Here is a 19,770-nt window from a genome sequence, read left to right as displayed (position 1 = left end):
AACCCATACATTCCAACGGGCCCATGACCCATAGGAATGAATGGGTTTTACCGAATCAGAATTTACCGAATCGGTAAATACCGATTCGGAAATTTGAAACTGACAAACATGTGAGCCTGTGAACCAATCAGGAACTCCAACCACACCCAAACCCAAAGGTACAGTGGAATCAACCAATCAGAATCAAGCACCCCTCCCCAGTACCTGGGAGTGGCCACGCCCATGCAGGTGCAGAAACCAACAGTCAGGAGAGCAGGAGGACAGACTGAGGAGCAGGCTTCCCTGAGCTCACCTGTACAGCACCATGGAGAGTCAGGATGGACAGAGGGATGCTGCTGAGTGCAAAAGAAAGATGAAATTCAGCCCTGAAGAACTGCAGGTGCTTGTTGCAGAGGTTGTCAGACATTACAGCAAGATCTTTGGGAAACAATCACTGCATGTTGCTGAGTCCATCAAGCGCACTACCTGGATTGACATACAAGGAAAGGTAAATGCCATTGGTGTAACCCACCGTGAAATAGACGATTTGAAAAAAAGGCGGTATGATCTTCGGATCATTACCAAAAAGAAACTAGCTGCCCACCGCAAGGAAGCTGCAGCAACAGGGGGTGGAAGAAACCGAGCACCACGACTCACCGATATTGAGGAGCTGGTGGAATCCCCCACCCTTGAGCCTGAATCCATCCACGACATTGGAGACGCTGACAGCTCCGCAAGAGCAGCAAAGAAACAAGGTAAGATGCATGTACATTGTCATTAACCCATTTACCCATTCCCCTTACACACTCTGTGGGCCTACATCACACTCCAGAACAGGTTTTACCAATGTCCAGCAATGCATCATGGGAAATGTAGTCATAGTTAGATACCTTTATGCAGTCAGCATACCATGCAGCAAGGGATGCAACTCACCACTAGCATAAGCAAATGAGGGACAGGCAAATGTGCTATAGTAGTGTGTTTAATCAAGAGACACAGATGAACTACTCCACTGACACAATGTCCATGTCTGTCCACAGGAGAGTCATCGCGCAGCACAGCAAAGGATAGGGAGAAGAGGAGGGAAGAAGCTGGTCCCAGCACAGTACACGGAGGGAAGGACAAAGAGCAGGCAGCCAAGTCACCTGAGGAGACAACACCACCACAGCCACAGTCCCCTCTTTTATTTGGGAGTCAGGAGTCAGGAGCGGCTGCACAGTCCCCCACCCCGAAAACTCCGTCCCCAGTGCTGGAAAGGGCAAGGCGCCTTGATGTGCCCCCTCCCCGCATCTTGGAAACATCTGAGGAGGAAGAGGATGAGGGTGAAATGGCCAACCAACCCTCTGGATTCAGCCAACGCTGAGCAGCTGCCCACTCCTAGAGCTGTGCGGGCCAGTGTCCGAGGACCAAGGCCACAGGAGGCAGCTGAAGTGCATCACGGTCAGGGGGTCTTCTGCGGTCTGGAAGCCACCATGGTCAAAGTCCAGCGCCTGCAGGCGAAAGCAATGATGGGTGTTCAGAGGCAGGCACGCACCACCAACAACAAGCTGGAGGACATAGGCAAGGGCATAGGAGACATTTCTGAGAGCATGCAGTCAATGGCATCTGGCATTTCAGACATGACACAGTGCATGACTGTCCTGTGCGACAAGTTGGACAGGGGCCATTTGGAGAGACGCAAGGCTCGTGTTGATGTGCGGCAGCAGACAAAAGCCCTAAACAGATTTGCGACTGCAACCGCCCTGCTGTGCAGACGGTCAGTGGCGAGGCAGGATGCTATTGTTCAGTGCTGCACCAATTTATCAGTGGGAATGGCCAGAGTGACCTCTGCCATGGAGCTCATGCTCGCACAACAGACTGCCACTCGAGGCGACACATGTGTGGGTGAAAGTGAGGAGTCCACCAGCAGGAGTGGCGCAAGCACTCCTGTACAAGAAATACGTAGGAGCGGCAGGCGTCATGCGACTGAGACAGGCCACACCGAGAACCTTGACACACAGCCACATCAGTCCCACCCTGTGATCCGTGGACGTAAACATTGACTATGCCCTCCACCCAAGGAACAGGTCACGGTGGTGTGAACCGTGACAACACAGTCATGGACATTTATATTTCGTGTAACCAATGTGTGGTATCATTGCACTTGCGTAGTGAAAATTAAACTACGTACGTCATAATCTTTGCCTGTCTGTGGGACCTCTGCCCGTCTCAGTCTCCCATCTGTAGCTGCTGCTGCTACTGTACCATGGGGCTCTGCCAGTTCTGTGTCATCATCAATGTCCTCATGATGTGTGATCTCCACCTCTGTGCCTTCCTTGGTGGCGAGATTGTGTAACATTGCACAGGTCGCAATGATTTTGCAGCACAGGATTGGAGTGTGCTGGCGTGCCCCTCCAGTCTTGTGGAGGCAGCGAAACCTGCTCTTGAGGAGTCCAAATGTGCGCTCCACAACGTTGCGTGTAGATCTGTGAGCCACATTGTACCGCCTTTCACTCCTGGTGGATGGGTTGAGGTAGGGGGTGAGCACAAAGGACCGCAGGGCATATGCACTGTCGCCTAGGGAGGAGAAAGATTGACATTACTTGAATGTACATGATACATTAATCTGCTGTGAGTGTCAGGGTGTGTCAATGTCATTTACCTAGCAGGTATCCGTTTCCAAATTCTCCGGCAACTAGGCGTGTGTATATTCCACTATTCTGGAATATGTACGAATCATGGGTACTTCCAGGGAACTTCGCAACGATGTCTGTGATGATGTTGCCAGCGTTGCATATGACCTGCACATTGATGGAGTGCGTTGACTTGCGGTTCCTGTATATGTGTTCTGTGGCTGCAGTTGGACAGAGTGGTACGTGGGTGCCATCAATGCAGCCTATCACGTGAGGGAAGTGTGTCAGTTGATAGAAATCAGTCTTGGTTTTTGCAAGTTCCGCAGGTGTATCAGGGAATGAAATGTAATGCTCCATCCTCTGCATCATGGCGTCAAGGAACCTCCTGAAGAAGGAGGACTGGCAGCTCTGGGACACACCACCCACTGCAACTATCACACTCTGCTAGCTCCCGGAGGCAAGTAGGTGTAAGCTACACAGCACCTGCACATGGGGTGGGATGGCGTGGGCCCTGGGTGTTGGGTGCTCCAGGAGTGGGTGTAGGTCCCTGATCAAGTCCCGGATGGTTTGGGGATGTAGCCTGTACTTCTGGAGTATTTCAGGCTCTGTCAGTTGGAACAGTGTTATCCTCTGCCTGTACACTTGTTCCTCCCTTTGCCATTCCCTCTCTTCTGCTGCCTGTAGTCTTTGCCGCCTTGCAATGACGTAGAACGCAGCCATTATGGTTCCACTGTTGCATTTTGGGACTCTTTTTGTAGCCTTCACCTGGTTACGACCTGCATTCAATCCATCGTAAATACCGACTCATAAATACCGAATTTCCATGAAATCGGTATTTCTGGGCTTTCCTTCATCTCCATGGCCATTTTTTACCGTTTCTTATTTACCGATTCGGTAAATAAGAATTTGGTAAATATGAATTCGGAAAATTCCGCCTCGGTAAAAATACCGTCTCATATTTACCGAGTCGGAATTATACCGACTCATGTTTACCGAGTCGGAATTATACCGACTCATGTTTTCCGATTCGGTAAATAATAGGCTCCTACATCTCATTTCATGGATACCGGTCTGTAACAGCCGAAATTACCAATTTTCGGCCGTTACCGACCGGTATTGGGCGTCCTACATCTGGCCCCTAGGGTGGTCTAACAGTTGATAATAGTATTCATCATCATTAAGTAACCCTAAACCAGGCCATTCCTTTAATTTAGCATTGACTTTTTTGGTAAGAGTCCTAACTGGACAGAGTTTAATTTGAGGTAACATGTCACATCACTTAGTTGAGCATAAATCTCATTGCCATAATCTACCTTATTCATAACACCCATGTTACCTCCTTTGTCTGCCTCTCATAATCTGATCTTTGTTATTCTGTAGTTATTGTAAATCTAGATGCTCAGGCTTGGTAAGATTATCCACATATTGATTTCTATATAGAACCTGTGAGAAATCATTCCAAATATCTTGATTCAAGTTATTGGTTTTATAGAAAGGATCAATATTATTGTCTCTGACCAATATTGATGTCCGTTTGGATGCATTTTTAAGACCACTGTCTTTACTAAGGTTAGTACACAGATCCAGATGAGAGAGTAATCTTGTAGCTGGATCTTCCTCACAGTTAGATATATAGACAAAAGTGTAGTAGTGTTATGTATATCCTGAATTGTCAGTACACTAAATATTGACATATGTATCTGTGTTTTATTTTTTATGGGATGTAAAAATGTATTTTTTGTTACTTCAACGTTCTCAAGAACTTATAGACATCAATCTTGATATCAAGGATGTTGCAATATTGTATAGGGCAAAACGCATACCTTTCTTTAATTATGAATACATCTCCTGTGTTACATTCTGATTCAATAAATTGATTACTTTAACATCCTGACCTGCGTTGGGTTGATAATTTCCTATTTGGTCTTTTTTCAGGTCCTGGTCAGCATACCCTTTCTTTCATTTTGTTGACCCCTTTCCTCTTGTTCTTCTTTTGATTTTCCTAGGTCTTAGAACCTGGCACTGTAACTCGACTCCTGATTCACCATCCTGATGCATCTGAAGGCTCTTTTAAAAAGAGCTGTCTCTTTTCTGATTGGCGATTCCTTCACCTGCTTCCTCGTTATCCCTATTTGAAAGATTACTTGAAGGAATAGTTTTCTCACTCCCTACTGAGGATGACTTGTTCGTCATAACCTGGTTGTCCCTTTTTACTAGGTGATGAAAGTGTTTCGTAAAAGTGAAAACTCTCACAGTCATATAATCAATCTTATCTCTTTTCAGTTTCCTGGCCATCCTTTTTTATCTCATCCTGGTGTTCTGCATAATATGTTCTAAGATCTCATAATGTTTCTTAGTTGGTTCAGGAAAATTCCTTTATTTCTTGCTCTATTTCCTTGATCTCTTGTAACAGTTTAGACACTTGCCTGTCTGCATTTTCAATCAGTATATTCAAAGGATTCATGGAGCTACTGGTTCTCCCAATGCATCAACAAATCCTTTTATTGAAAGTTTGCATATAGAAAACATATAAACATAATCCAAAGAAAGAGTAAGAAAAGGAAACATATCTACATGAACGGTCTTTCAAAGTTCAATAAAACACAGGAGGCAGAAGGAAATCATATACAAAATTACATTGATCACTGTAAAATAGTTGTGGAGGACAGGAGAAAAGTGTATGGCCCAAAAGGCCCAACAGATCTTTGTATAAGTCATCATATTTGGGTATAATGTGTGATCTTTGGCCACAAGGAATTCTATTCAGTATGAGATATTGTTTCAAAGTGGCACCGTTCCACAACTAACTAAAGTGATGTATGTGAACTTAAACTTCACTATTTATGCATGTGGGTGTAAGGTCATTGTATTTCACAATACACTATTTAATGGATTTTGTATTGAATGGCACACCATGCCCCATGCACCTATTGTTGGTGGATGATTGTGCCAACATTATCTAGTCTTAGAAACTATCTGATCTATGACATATTTATTTGTAGCCCTAATAAAGTCGGAGGCTAATGTGCCACTATGAAGAAACACGTGTTGGCTGTCTTGAAATCATGTCTTTTGTGGTAAATTGATGCAGTGAAGTATGGACTCAAGGAAGTACTTGTGGATTCAATGAAAAGACTGGAACAGTACAACCTTAAATTTGGACAATTTTCATTTGCAGCTATTTTGAATGCTCAGGATAATCTTGTATACTGTTGAACTTCCAGTGGTATTGGTTATTATTGGCTATTGGGATTAGTAATGTACTCTTTAACAACCCATTTCCTACATTCACTCCAGTTCCTTTGAGGGAGATTGAAGTAATAGGAGTTTTGTGTGAATAATATTGGAGAAAGGGGGATATGTGGGTTCATGCAGATGTTTGGTGGACTTAAAACATGAGCTGGAGGAGATTAGGTACTGTTAAATTGCAGGAGCACCAGTTTTCAAAATTGGAGAGGTTATGATCTTTGAAATGAGGAGTGGGCAGAAATACATTAGAAATGAGAAGACTAACATGCACGTGTCTTAGAGAAGGCTGCGCTCAGAGAAATGTAATATAGAACGCAGTTTGTAGATAGGCCCATGTGTCCGTCGGTTGAATGTTGAGGTCTGAGCCTTTGCTGCCCACACTATCTCCTTGAGAAGCCTTGGACTACTCGCCCCTGCTACCCTGAAAGTCAAGCTCTAAAGCGCTCCACTTGGCCCAGATTGCAGAGCGACAGTGGGATGGACCCTAGGACACCAGTGGCAAACAACCTCAACCACCACGGCTGTCTGTCCTGTGGATCCCTGAATGGGGTCTGACATCACCCTTATGGTCAGTCACATTCATAGATGCCAATTCGTTCAAATGTCTTGTGTGTTACTTTCAGCCACTCTGTGTTAATCATTCATACTACAAGTCCCAGCAACTGCATCATGATGGACGAAAAACTAGGGCTGGCTGAAAGAAACACTAATATCAAAGGAGCCAATGGACAGTTATGCATTGACGATGCACCTTTTAGAAGATACTTCACGCATTTAAATGTATACCAAGCATTTTAAATTCTACATAGTGCACTTCATTGACAATAAACTGCCCTCTTCAGATGCAGATGGAAAACATAAATGACACCAAGCCTGTACTCCAGCATCAGGGCTTTCAGTAGTCTGGTTGGAAAAAGGAAAATTATTCATGAAATCCGAGCTAATGGTTCTCCTTTCAGAACTGCACTACGGGTGGCCCTGTCTGACTCTATTACCTTACTAGCCCCATTCTCGGTAAGGCAGGTCGGTTGCTGATAAAAGCATGTGATGGTTTGCAGTTGTTCTGCACTAGGTAGGCAAACAAATGGAAACTAATTGACTGGGCTGCATTCTGCAAATTCCCATGTATCGATAAGCGGCTTGTCTCCAAGCCCCTGCTTCCAAGGCGAGGTGTGAAAATGAGGCTTGACTTGTTTGTCAATATCACACCTTCTTAAGAAAGCACAGAGAAGGAGGGGGAGCACACAGTCCTGCAGCTCAGTGTGAACAGGCCCAGTATACAGAGCGTTAGGGCATTCGCAGCTGAAAGCAGTTAGCGTGATTTAGCTTCCGCGGTGACAGCGTTGCTCCCGCCTGTTTTCACCTGCGTTCTTCTTTATAAGCGTAGCTAAAAGTAGTAAACATACCTTCAGCAGATATACAGCGTGTACTCAGACACGCAGCCATCTGAAAAGGTTCACATGCCCAATTTGATCTTTGGGCATCTCGCTGAAACAACAGGAGGCCTTGGGAATCGTTATTAAAGTTTTCACGCACGTCCCACTGGCAATGTTTCGGTTTTAAATGCATCATTAAAATACCAACCTTCTATTCACCCTACAGAATGCTAAACGCTGCACAGTGCACGGTCTTTTATTTTGCCTAGAAAGAGCAGCTGAAATAAAAATAATATTATATGCATAGGCCTAGGATCCGTGGGGGAAATAGATTTTGGAGTAGGGGAACGCCCGGGACAAATATTTTTAATTGAAAACTGAAGATTAAACGGTGGCAGACATATATAAAGGCCTTCATTACGAGGGGACTGGGTGGGATAGCGAATACTGTCGCACCTTTTTAAATCTGATACCTCAGGAATTCGAATTTGAAAGGTGGATACATGTAATCTAGTACCTTGTGCCTTTAAAATGGGGCATACCATGCGGATTTTAATGTGTTGCGCACCAAAAGCCTCATGTTCCTGTATTTCCCAGACAATTTCATTTGGTAAAATTCGTCAGTTTACATGTGCCACAATATACCTGCAGAAAAATGCAAGGCATCTGGTAACGACCAAAAACTCGTAATTCCGATTCCTGTGCAAACCTTAGATTGCTCAGGGATCAGAAAAGAACAGGGATCAGAAAAGAACAGGTCACTCGTAATGAAGGCCGAAATGTGTCTCTGAAGCCATGTTGCCATACGCTAAGAGTCTCCATGAAGCAATGTAACCAGAGAAGCAAACAGGTTCTCTAGGACCGCTTTATTTTGCTGTTTATTTCATTGCGTGACTGAAGTGTGGAGCTCGTACTAAAATCAGTCTGTTTTTATCAATTTAGGTCGGCCAGCAAAAAAAAGGAAAGCAGGAGATGCTATTTTATGTTAACATTGCTGTTGGCTAAGAAAACTTTAGAAAAAGAGCGATTTTAAAGCCGTCTGGAAGTCTCCACTGAATTTGTTCCCTGGGTTTCAGCTATTCAAGGATTCTCTTGCTAAGTGCAGCATAACTTCAACGGACACCATCTGTCACTGAATTTGATCTTCAGTGTCTGTGGAAGTACGCCAGATAGAAAAGCAAACCTTTAATTCATATGACTACTCATATGTATGCGTGTTGTGTCAGTTTGATTCAAGCTGTAATAAGTGTATTTATTGAACTACATATACGAACATTAATCATATAATTGAACACAAAGCATTGATGTGTTCAATGGAAAGGGAGGAGGATGCAACACTACGGTGTCTGAAAGGCACATTATACAATGCTGGTCTCAAATAAAGGCTTCCACACTTCACCAAATTGTGTGATCCTCTACCTATCGCATATTTCACTAAGTATCATTTTCCTCGACTATCAAGTTTAAGATCACATAAAAGTAATTCAGTACTGGATCTGTTCTCTACAAAACCTCACTTATATGTGATTAATATAAAATAATAGTGCTGCAAATATTTTAAATCAGCCTATATAAATAAAAGCCTAACATCATCATGGCATGAGATAAGCTTGAATGTTTCAAGTTTAAAAAATATTGCTTTCAATAAATGTCAATCAATTCGGTGATATACTTGTATATACTTGAGTGAAGTGCAGAGGAATGTTGGGAAATATATATTTTTTCCATTCTTAAGTCTTTATCAAATTTTTCCAGAAAATGTGTTGGCTGATTTAAATCCTTTGATGGCTTGGCTTGTTTTTTGACTCAAAAAGCAGAGTCAAATCTCTGTCTTGACTCCCTCCAAGGCTGTCCATGCATCTGAATCCCCAAAGATTTTGTGTCTCATGCACCTTTGGTTAGGAGCGAAACCAGGATAAGAGTCAATAAAGTAGCATGGTCAGGTAGGGGTGCAATGAGATGTGGAAATCAAGATCAGTACATGTATAATAAGCATTTGCAAATGAAATAGGGTTTCCCTTGTCCACCCCTCTTTTCAGTACCCAGGCAGTGGACAAGACCATATCGATCCTGGGTTATCTAAGCATGTTCTCTAATGCACAAGTAATTACATGTGTCCACGTGCATTGGTTCCCCTCTTATCTGAGCCTACTTGAACTTTTATGAGTTCAAAATTGTTATAATCAAGACTTGGGCCATCATGTCTGCTTACAATTCGCGAGGAATTACAATCATTAAGCCAGAGCCGGCATTGTGCTAGGCTGGGCACCATCATGCCACGCTTGTTTGCAATATGTCATGGATTACCACCATAATGCTGAGACTAACATTATGGCAGATGTAGGTGCAATGAATGGCCACAATAAGTGTTGTGCAATGAATGCTAACAATATGTCAAGATTTGATACTATACTGCCAGAAACGTTACTGTGCCATAGATACCCACATTATGATAGGAATTGGGAAAGGGTGATTGAATATTATGCCAGGTGCAATCAATACCTACGATATATCAAGAAGTAGCACTGTACTGCCAGGTCCACCAATATGCCATGGGTAGCACCACTTTGCCAAGGTTTCCCAAAATACAGTAAGAATGCCAATAATTTTTTCAGGACCATGATTATGCCAGTGATATACATCTTCATATCAGAGGTGCCAAAATATAGCAGTAATTAACCACCATTGAGATAGGGCCAGGACTTCATCTGGGATGGCCTTCATGGCATAGATGCCCACTATTTGCCCAGAATTGCCTCCATTGTGCCAGCGCCATAATTTTACTAGGGTGGGAAACGACCATCATCCTATGGATGGCTGCAAGTGGGCAAAAAGTATTTCCATTTTTGCTACTGTGTAGCACTGTTGAGCGAAAGTCAAAAAAATTCTTTATTTCTGAATTTTTTAGATTCTCTGCACAGCGCCAAGTAGATTTATTCCAGATGAAGGTTTTGCTCAAGTGGGTTGCAAAACACCTACTGCCGCTCACTAAGGATTTACAGGGTGCGTAAAGCTAGCCTATTGCTTGACATTGGTTGACATTATTATTACTCTGAGTTGCTTGCTTCTTGTTCAACTGCTTGTCAAGCTTGTGTTTGTCCCACCCCTGGAGCATACTCACTTTACTCAATCCTTTTTCTTTACCTCGCTCCCTCGTGTGTTTCTCTCACTCTGCACTTGCATCGCTTGTATGCATCGTGAAGCCTTTTTCCCCCTTTTTTCTCATGCTGGGCCAGTGCTATACTACATGAACAAAAGGCATGAAAGGTGAGATCTACTGTCTTTGCCAATGCTTGTGTTTATTGAGTTTAGAATAGAAGCACAGGGCTTAAAAATCAAAATAATGGACGCACCTTCATAAAACATTCAAATCAAAATAATGGATTCATTTTCCAAGAATATTCTGAGTGTTATGCTTCACACTGATGTGATAAAAAATGTCATATGGATGCTTGAAGATAGATAAATTATGACAAGGGCTCAGATTTCCCTCGCCCGCATACCTGACTTATCAAGTCCACGTGTTTTCTTTGCTTTCTAGTAGTCTTACAACTATATTGTAAAAAGGGCGAATACAGATACCAAAATGTAAAGAAAATCCCAATGGGATGTGCTACTCACACAATACACTGGAAAGCTTTCACAAAAGCTGCTTTTGCTGAGCACGGTCAACAAGCTCAAGGCAATGAGAATTGTAAAGCAAGGACGTTGAGTTTAAAGTCAGCCTTCAGTAATTGAAAAGCTTGGTTTAGGCAAGTTCATCATATCACCATGTTACCAGTATCATCATACTTATCTGACATGCCACACAGATTCCATACTTATGGATGATGCAGGTTCAGGTTCAAGAAGGACAATGCCAAAGATCTACTCAAGATGAAAAGCTGGACCTTGGATCTAATTTGGGATCTTCTGCTGTTAAGCTACAGCAGTTATCTAGTGGTTCGACAAGTGTGTTGAAAAAGCCAAAATGCAGCATGCTGAGGAAGCACTATGGCAAGTCTGGCTGAAATAATTCTGCAAAAAGCGGATAATGTTGACTTCTTTAGCAGCACCATGAGTGTAAAGCAGTTGAACTTTTAATGTGCCGTAACGAAATAAGACATACCAAATAGTACAGTTATAAACAAATAAACCATCAAATTCTAAAGAAGAATACATGTTTTAATAAATATAAATCCTAATAATCTCTTTTGAAATATAGGTATTGCAAAATCTAATAATAGACATAATCACTGATTATATTCCACCTGGAATGTCCCACCCTCAGTTTCTCAGTGTTCCAAAAAATGTCAACTGCAATATTCAACAACCTCCCTAACTTGTGCTCAGATTAAGCAACAAAGACAAATGTTAATCCATATCTTTAAGTACAGAGGTAGAAGTCAGTCAGGCCCAAGTTACAGGAACCAGCAACATATCTCCAGCCATCTCAGGAGGCACCAGGAATATGAATACATAACAGAGTGTTCTACCACAGGACTTACTCTTAATTATTTTGTCACTCAGTTTACTGACGAAAACAAATATTTTTCGGCACTTCCGTAAGACATCATGCTACAGCTAATGAATGAAGTGGCCAAAACACAATATTTGAGCTTGAAATGACTTAAGACCATTATTTGTGCAATGACTACGCTCCTACAACATAGTCTGGGATAGAACTTGGGTGGATTTCTTTTATGCTTTGGTTTGTAGGAAACAAAACATGGCAAGAATCCATGCATTTGTTCATTGCCACTTCTACTGGCCACAGTTGAAAAATAGGCTAAAAGTAGCTAACAGACTGCTCATGATTCCAGAACTGGCAGGTTTGTGGGCAGTCTGCGGATTGTGCAGTTTGTGTGGTTCTTCATAAAGAACTACATGAATGGCTCAAAATGAACAAAAGACACCTGTTTCTCTGGTTCACTCCCAATGCATATTTGACAGATTTCTAAAGCTCATTTTCACACTGCAGATTGAGAAAATTGAGACAATGGAACATATTTGACGATTTTGAGAAAATTGAACAAATTTGACGATTGAGTAAATTGAACAAATTTCACCCATTTCATGTATGTGTGCACCTGCGCATGTATGGATATATGTGTGTGTGTATATATTTACATGGTACTTCTGTAGCTCGAACCAAGCCAAATGGCAGGGGAACGTTGTACATGGTCAAAGATTAGCATAAAGTCAATGAGTAAAGGAAGAGGTAGCTGAGTTATGGACAATGAATGCATTGTGATGTAGAATTCTTTAAAGAGGTGAGTCTATCATGTTTAGGGAAATTATTTAACCATGCCATAGAGAGAAGAAATCCCTGAACTGCAAGAGTGCACATGGTTGCACAAGGGTGGTGAGGTAAACCCAGTGAGCAAAATTACTTCAGACGTAGAGCATCATTGGGAGTTCAGCAAATAGCTTGCCAGCCCACAGGTGAAGCAGAGTGGACTGCCATACAACAATAGTGATCACTGGCTGCTCAGCAGGGATTGTTTAGGTGAATATGCAGCTGCTGACTTGGCATGAAGAGTTCCAGAAAATATAATGGGGGGGCCTATCACATCCATATCATGGTAATCCTCTTGACGTTACTTTCTTTTTTTTTTCAAAAACAAACCTACCAAAGTGGAGGGTTGCTTTTACAAAACAAAATGAAATGCATCTGACACACAAGCTATTTTTCCTCTATGCACTGGGGACATTTGGGTAAATTCCTGCCCTGGACTGCTATGCATTTAATGGCAGTCTCATTCAGAAGCAAGCATTGGCAAAGCCAATAGGCCTTGCCTGTTCAAGATCTATTGGCTTCGGCAATGTGTTTTTGCCATGTTGTACACCAGTGTGGCTGCTGTTCAGCATGGCTAAAAGTTAGTGGTGTGGAGTATCTTAGAGTGGAGTGGAGGGAGTAGAGTGTCATAGACAGTATTTGTTGGATTAGAGTGTCATAGAGTGGAGTAGGAGGAGTATATTGTCACAGAGTTAAGTAAAGGGGAGTAGTGTTTAGTGGTTCGGTGGCAGAAAGTGCCGTGCAGTGCAGAGTCATATAGTGCAGTGTCACAGACTGGATTGGCGAGGAGTGGAGAGGCGTAGAGTTGAGTGGGGTTGAATAGGGTGGAGTGGGTTGGAGTGGAATGCAGTAGTGAAGTGTATTGGATTGGAGTAGATTAGATTGGATTGGATGTCATTGGAATGGAGTGGGCAGGATTGGATCTGAGTGTGGTGGATAGGACTGAAGTGTGGTGGATTGAAGTGTGGTGGACTGGATTGATTGGATTGAGAGGGGTGGACTGGACTGGAGTGGGGTGGGGTGGATTGAATTGGGTTAGAGTGGGGTGGATTGGACTGCAGTGGAGTAGGGTGGATTGGAGTGAGGTGGATTGGATGGGTTAGATTTGATTGGAGTGAGGTTTATTGAAATAGGGTTGAGTTGGGTGGATTGGATTAGGGTGGGAGGGGTTAGGTGGGTTGGACTGGAGTGGGGTGAATTGGAGTGGGGTGGGTTGGACTGGAGTGGAGTGGGGTGGTATGGAATGGAGTGTAATGGCATGGAGTGGGGTGGAATGGAGTGGGGTAAATCGAACTGGTGTGAGGTGGGGTGGATCGGAGAGGAGTAGATTGATTACAGTGGGTTGATTGGATTGGAGTGAGGTGGATTGATAGAGTGGGGTGGATTGGATTGGGGTTGATTAAATTGATGTGGATTCGATGAGTAGGGTGAACTAGACTGGGGTGGGATGGATTGGGTTGAGGTTTATTGGATTGGGATGGGGTGGGGTGTATTGAAGAGGGGTGGGATGGGGTGGGGTTGATTGGAGTGTGATGGATTGTGTTTGGGTGGATTGGGGTGGAATGGATTGGTGTGGGGTTTATTGGATTGGAGTGGGGTGGATTGTTTTGGATAGTAGTGGGGAAGATTGTTTTGGATTAGAGCGGGGGTAACTGGAGTGAAGTCGATTTTGTTGATTGGAGTGGGGCTGATTGGGATGGGATATATTGTTCTGGATTAGAGTGGGCCAGATTGTAGTGGGATAAATTATTTAGATTGGACTGGGAAAGATTGGAGTGAGGCAGGATGTTTTGGATTGGAGTGGGCAAGATTGGAGTAGGGCAGATAGTTTGGGATTGGAGTGGGGCAGTGTTGAGTGGGGCGTATTGTTTTGGATTGGAGTGGGGAAGATTCTTTTGGTTTGAGTGGGGCAGATAGTTTTGGATTGGAGTGGGGTGTGGCAGATTGATTTAGAGTGAATTAGAGTGGAGGGATTTGGGAGGGAGCGGGGTGGATTGGATTAGCGTGAGGTGGATTGAATTGGAGTGCGGTAGACTGGATTGGATTGAATTATGGTTAATTGGATTGGTGTGGGGTGGTTTGGATTAGAGTGGATGAATTGTGGAGAATTGGATAGGGTGAATTGAGATGGAGTGGATAGAATGGGGTGAGGTGGATTGGAATGGGCACATTGGAGTGGGGCAGAATGATATGGGGCAGGCTGGAGTGGGACAGTTTGTTTTGGATTGGGATGGATTAGAATGGGGCTGATTCATTTGGATTGGAGTGGGGCAGACTGAAGTGGGCAGATTGGAGTGTGCAGAATATTTTGGATTGGAGTGGGCAGATTAAAATGGGGCAGATTGTTTTGGACTGGAGTGGGGCAGATTATTTTGGAATGTAGTGGGGTAGATTATTTTTGATTGGAGCGGGACAAATTGGAGTGGGGCGGACTGTTTTGGATTGAAGTGGGGCAGAGTGAAGTGGACAGATTGTGTTTGATTGGAGTGGGATAGATTGTTTTAGATTGGAGTGGGGCAGATTTTTGGGATTGGAGTGGGGAAGATTGTTTTGGAATGGATTGGATTGAAGTGGGACACACCTTTTTGGATTGGAGTAGGGCAGATTGGAGTGGGACGTATGGAGTGGGGCAGATTGAAGTGGGGCACATTGGATTAGATTGGAGTGGGGCATATTGATTTGAATTGGTGTGGGGCAGATTGTTTTGGATTTGAGTGGGGTAGATTGTTTTGGAGTGGGACAGTTTGTTTTAGATTGGAGTGGGGCAGATTGGAGTGAGAAGGACTGGATTAGGGCAGCTTGTTTTGGATTGGAGTGGGGTGAATTGGAGTTGGGCAGATTGGAGTGGCGTGTGTTGGGAGGTGGGAATGTGGTGGATTGGAGTGGATTGGATTGGGTTTAGTGGTTCAGGTTGGAGTGGTGTGGATAGGATTGGTCTGAGGTGGATTGGATTGAGTGGGGCGTATTGGTGGGATAAGGTGGGGTTGAATGACATGGATTGAAGTGGGGTGTTTTGGATTGGGGTGTACTGCACGGTTATTTTTTGAAGCATCATTTCAGAAATTACACATAAGAAAGAAGCAATGTTGTTTTGCAATAAGATAATCCTCATATTTTGAGAACAGCGGTCAAGAGCAAATACAAAACATGAGTGCAAAGTGAGAAAAGAAGACTTCGCAAAATAAAAGAAAGGTAACTATATAAAATAAATCTTTGCAATTTTGTTTGTCCTGAGGGGCACATATTTGACAGTCACATGTCTTCTGTTTGCAGGGCACTAAAAGTTAAACAGAACAAAATAGTACCTTAATCACATCAGAAGCAGCAGATTGGCACTGATTAAGTTGAATCGATCAGTGCTTGGTCCCTGCTCCACAGAGAGGAACAAAATTATGGTAGGCCTGCAGTGACCAGTTACAAGATTGCAAAGAAGAGTGCCACGCAAGTCAACAAATAGTAAGCAATGGACAGGTTCCAGGCCCTTCTTTGTTAACAACAGTGTCTCACAAGCGAGATGCATACACTAGTGCATGATCTCGCGAGCTCAACCAAAAAAATTCATGTTCAAATACATCCCTTAACTAGAGAGGGGGGATCTTTTAATTCTATCAGGCAGCCCTGTTGCGGTTGGCCTGCTCACCAATGTTTATTTTAACTGTAAAGCTAGCTGTTTCTCCACTGTAGGAAACCTGGTGGTTCCTCAAGATATGCATTAGGTGAGGGAACCATGAATTTTGAGGACCTCCTACCTCACCAATCCCTAAATGAGTTCTCCTAAGGATGTGGACTCTACAATGAAAAAAAATGTTTATTTTGCTGGACCTCTCCATTTAATGTTCTGCCACAGTGTGAGACTCCTATAAGGAGTCTCACTCACTGTAAGGCCTCTGGCTGGAAAAAATGGTTTTGGGCTGCAACCCCCAGGAGCCCCAGTGCCCCTGTCCATGAGCCCCAATAATGGGCTCGGGAGAGTATCCGGGAGGCCCCAGTGAAATAGATATGCCCACAAAGATAACACCATTGTGGCAGCAGTTATAAAACCCATTGCTAAAGGAATGAAAAATAAAAACACCAAGAATTGTTTTCACCACTGATAAATAAAGTGGAAACCATGGAGCGTTCACAGCTCCTGTTAAATGATATCTGAGTCTAGCCTTTTTAAGACCATCTCTCTACTGACAGACTTGATATTAATATTATTGGGTTGGGCCAGTTGATTCTGTAGTCTCTCTATGTGGTGAGATGTTTGGACAAAATATTGAGTTCAATATACTGTGATGCAGAAATGTTGTCAAATAATTATAATTGCTACAGAAGTATAGGATACAGAGCATCGTTGTCAAGAATATCCTTTTTTTAGTAGGAAATGTTTTTAAATATATCGGTTTTAATATTGTTTTCATTAAAATGTAAAAAATTAACGCCTTTTTTCAATAAATATAATGTGTTTTACTTAATATATAAGACTTAGGTGGTGATATTATTAGAATAATTGTTATTTATCTTTGAAATATATTGTTTGCATTTTTAAGTTTTTAGTAATATATTTTTAAACATAATTAGTAATTTTTAGATTAGTAGCTGATTGTTGGGTTTGTAGGTAAATAGTGTGGGAAGTTAATTAGATTATAATTAATTTAAATTTAGTGGTTTCGAATTTTTGTAAATAATTATTTATTTGACTAATAACTATGTTAATTGTGCAATTGTTAGTTTACATTTTTTAATTTATTTTATTAATTGCTAATGTGTATTTTAATGTATTATTACCATGTTATATATTAGCAGCATGTTGTTGGGTTTGTAGCAGAATAGGGTTGTAAGATAATTAAATTAAAACTAATTTACATTTCATGATAATTTATTTCTTTAACGAATTATTAACGGTTAATTGTTTACATTTGTTACTTAGTAGATTACATTTTTTATTATTCTTTAAATTATAATATATAATACTTTTAATATTACCAATAGTATTATGTTGTTGGCACTGCTGGGAAAAGGGTGGGAATATAATTGAAATATTAATTAATTTAAATTTAATGGTGAACATTGTTTCATTGCAAATTTGTTATTTAATTGATAACTATTTACGTTCATTGTTTAATTGTTACATTATTTAAAAATGTATTTTGTCAATTTAAATGTATATTTTAAATTGTATTTTAAATATTTTCTTACATTTACATTTTAATTGATATTTAAATTTCTCTTCGATTGTTGGTATTTAGAATGGTGTTTTTATTTCAAAGTAGTTTAAATATTTTGGTTTATTCTGTATTAAAATATTTTTAATAAATCTTTTGAACTTTTATTGTTATAGATAATTCTTTCAAATTCTAACTCTTTCCACACAGTTGGTTACACTGTAGTGGAAATAATAAATCTAGCCTCTATGAAGTCCAACACCTTCCCTACTGTCTCTTAGACTGGAGTTGGAAAAGTAAATCTAACCATCCTGAAGTCCTGCGCTTTTCCTACTGTTACTGAGACTGGAGAGGGAATAGTAAATGTAAACTCTTTGAAGTTCAATGTTTTCTCTACTGATGCTTAGACTGGAATGGGAATACAAAATCTATCCCCTTTGAAGTTCACAGATTTCCATACTGCTGCTTAGACTGGAGTGAGAATAGGCAATATCATCTCTCCGAAGCTCAATACTTTCCCTTCTGGTGCTTAAACTGGAGTAGGAATAGTGAATGTAACCCCTCAAAAGTCCAATACCTTCCCTACTGTTGCTTAGACTAGGGTGGGAATATTTAATCTAACTCTTCCATTGATGAAAATGTATCTTTAATAACAATTACAGTGTTTTTTAATGTTATTATTTTGGTTATTTTGTTATTGTTTGGAAATGTTTATGTTATTTGTGGAGAACTGTTTCTTGACACTTCCAAGAGGCAGCAATTCTCTTTGAGAAATTGATCAATAGGGGTTATCCCAAATGCCTGGTTTCCCGTGCTTGCAAATGTGCCTGGTACAGTCACAGGGAAGTGCTCCTCTCTCCTTCCCCTAATCGTACCAATTCACGTATCCCCTTTGTATCGACATATAGTTCTTCAAGCAACAAAGTCAGCAAAGTGATCAAAAAGAACTGGTCCATACCATACACATAGATCTATGTCTCTTTCAAGGAACCTCCACTCTTTTCATACAAAAGGGGAAACAACCTTTCAGATAAGTGGGTCCACGCCATAACCCAGCCACAAAAAGAAAAAAAACAATCATTTACCTCCATGTGGGGAATACCACCCATTATTGGCCACTACAAATGCCAGTCCTGCTCAGTGTGTGATTACACCCTTAATACAAAGGAATTTGTCACGACTGATCACACATACCAATTTAAACAATTCCCTAATTGTCATACATCTAACGTGATCTACGACATACGCTGCCCCTGCAACTTGTTGTACATCGGCCAAACAACCCAGATGATAAAACAACGCATCTCCCAGCATAAGAGCAGCATTAAATGCAACATTGAAACAGCTCCATTAGTTACACATTACAAAGAAAAAAACACATTACTGGCAAGTGATTGACCACCTGGAAGTCCCCATCAGTGGCGGTAACTTGCAACTGCTTCTGAATAAATACGAGTGCAGGTGGATCGCACACTGCAACTCTGTTAACAATGGTCTTAACTCGCTTGACATATGGTCAACACGGCTATTACTGTAACTTGAAAATCATGTCTCACCAGGCCTTGGCCGTATGCCAACCTTGAGATTGTTCCCTCTCTCCTTCATGTATTTTGATAAAATTTTTATGTTGTCTGCATATGTGAATATGTAAATACCATTCCCTTGCTTCCTCCTTTTCCCATGCCCTTGCACCCTGCCCTAACGCCTTCACTTCCCTTTCCCAACCCCTTCCCTTCTCGCCCACCCCTCCCATACCCCTTTCCCCCAACCCCACCCCGTCTTTTACCACCCTTTCCCCTTCCTTCCCCCTTCCCTCTTCCTCTGAATACTTGAAATGTACAACCATCCTGCATTGATACCTCTGCTTACGGTTAACTTTCACATTTTGTATAAATATAAATATACTTCACTTTCCCAATCTGTACTAATGACAATACCATGCACCCCTTGTCCACCAGTATTGATATTAGCTCTGTAAACATATGTATATACTCCAATGTCTCCCCTCCCCCATTTTTTCCAAGTTGTCAACATATGGATGTATACCAATACTTGTCACACATTTGCATATGTTTTATTTATTTGCATTGCCACATCTTGTTAATCTATGATTTGATGTCCAGCGCTCG

The sequence above is a fragment of the Lissotriton helveticus genome, chromosome 6 (genome assembly GCF_964261635.1).
Source record: "Lissotriton helveticus chromosome 6, aLisHel1.1, whole genome shotgun sequence".
Lineage (NCBI taxonomy): Eukaryota > Metazoa > Chordata > Amphibia > Caudata > Salamandridae > Lissotriton > Lissotriton helveticus.
This window is presented reverse-complemented; position numbering follows the sequence as displayed.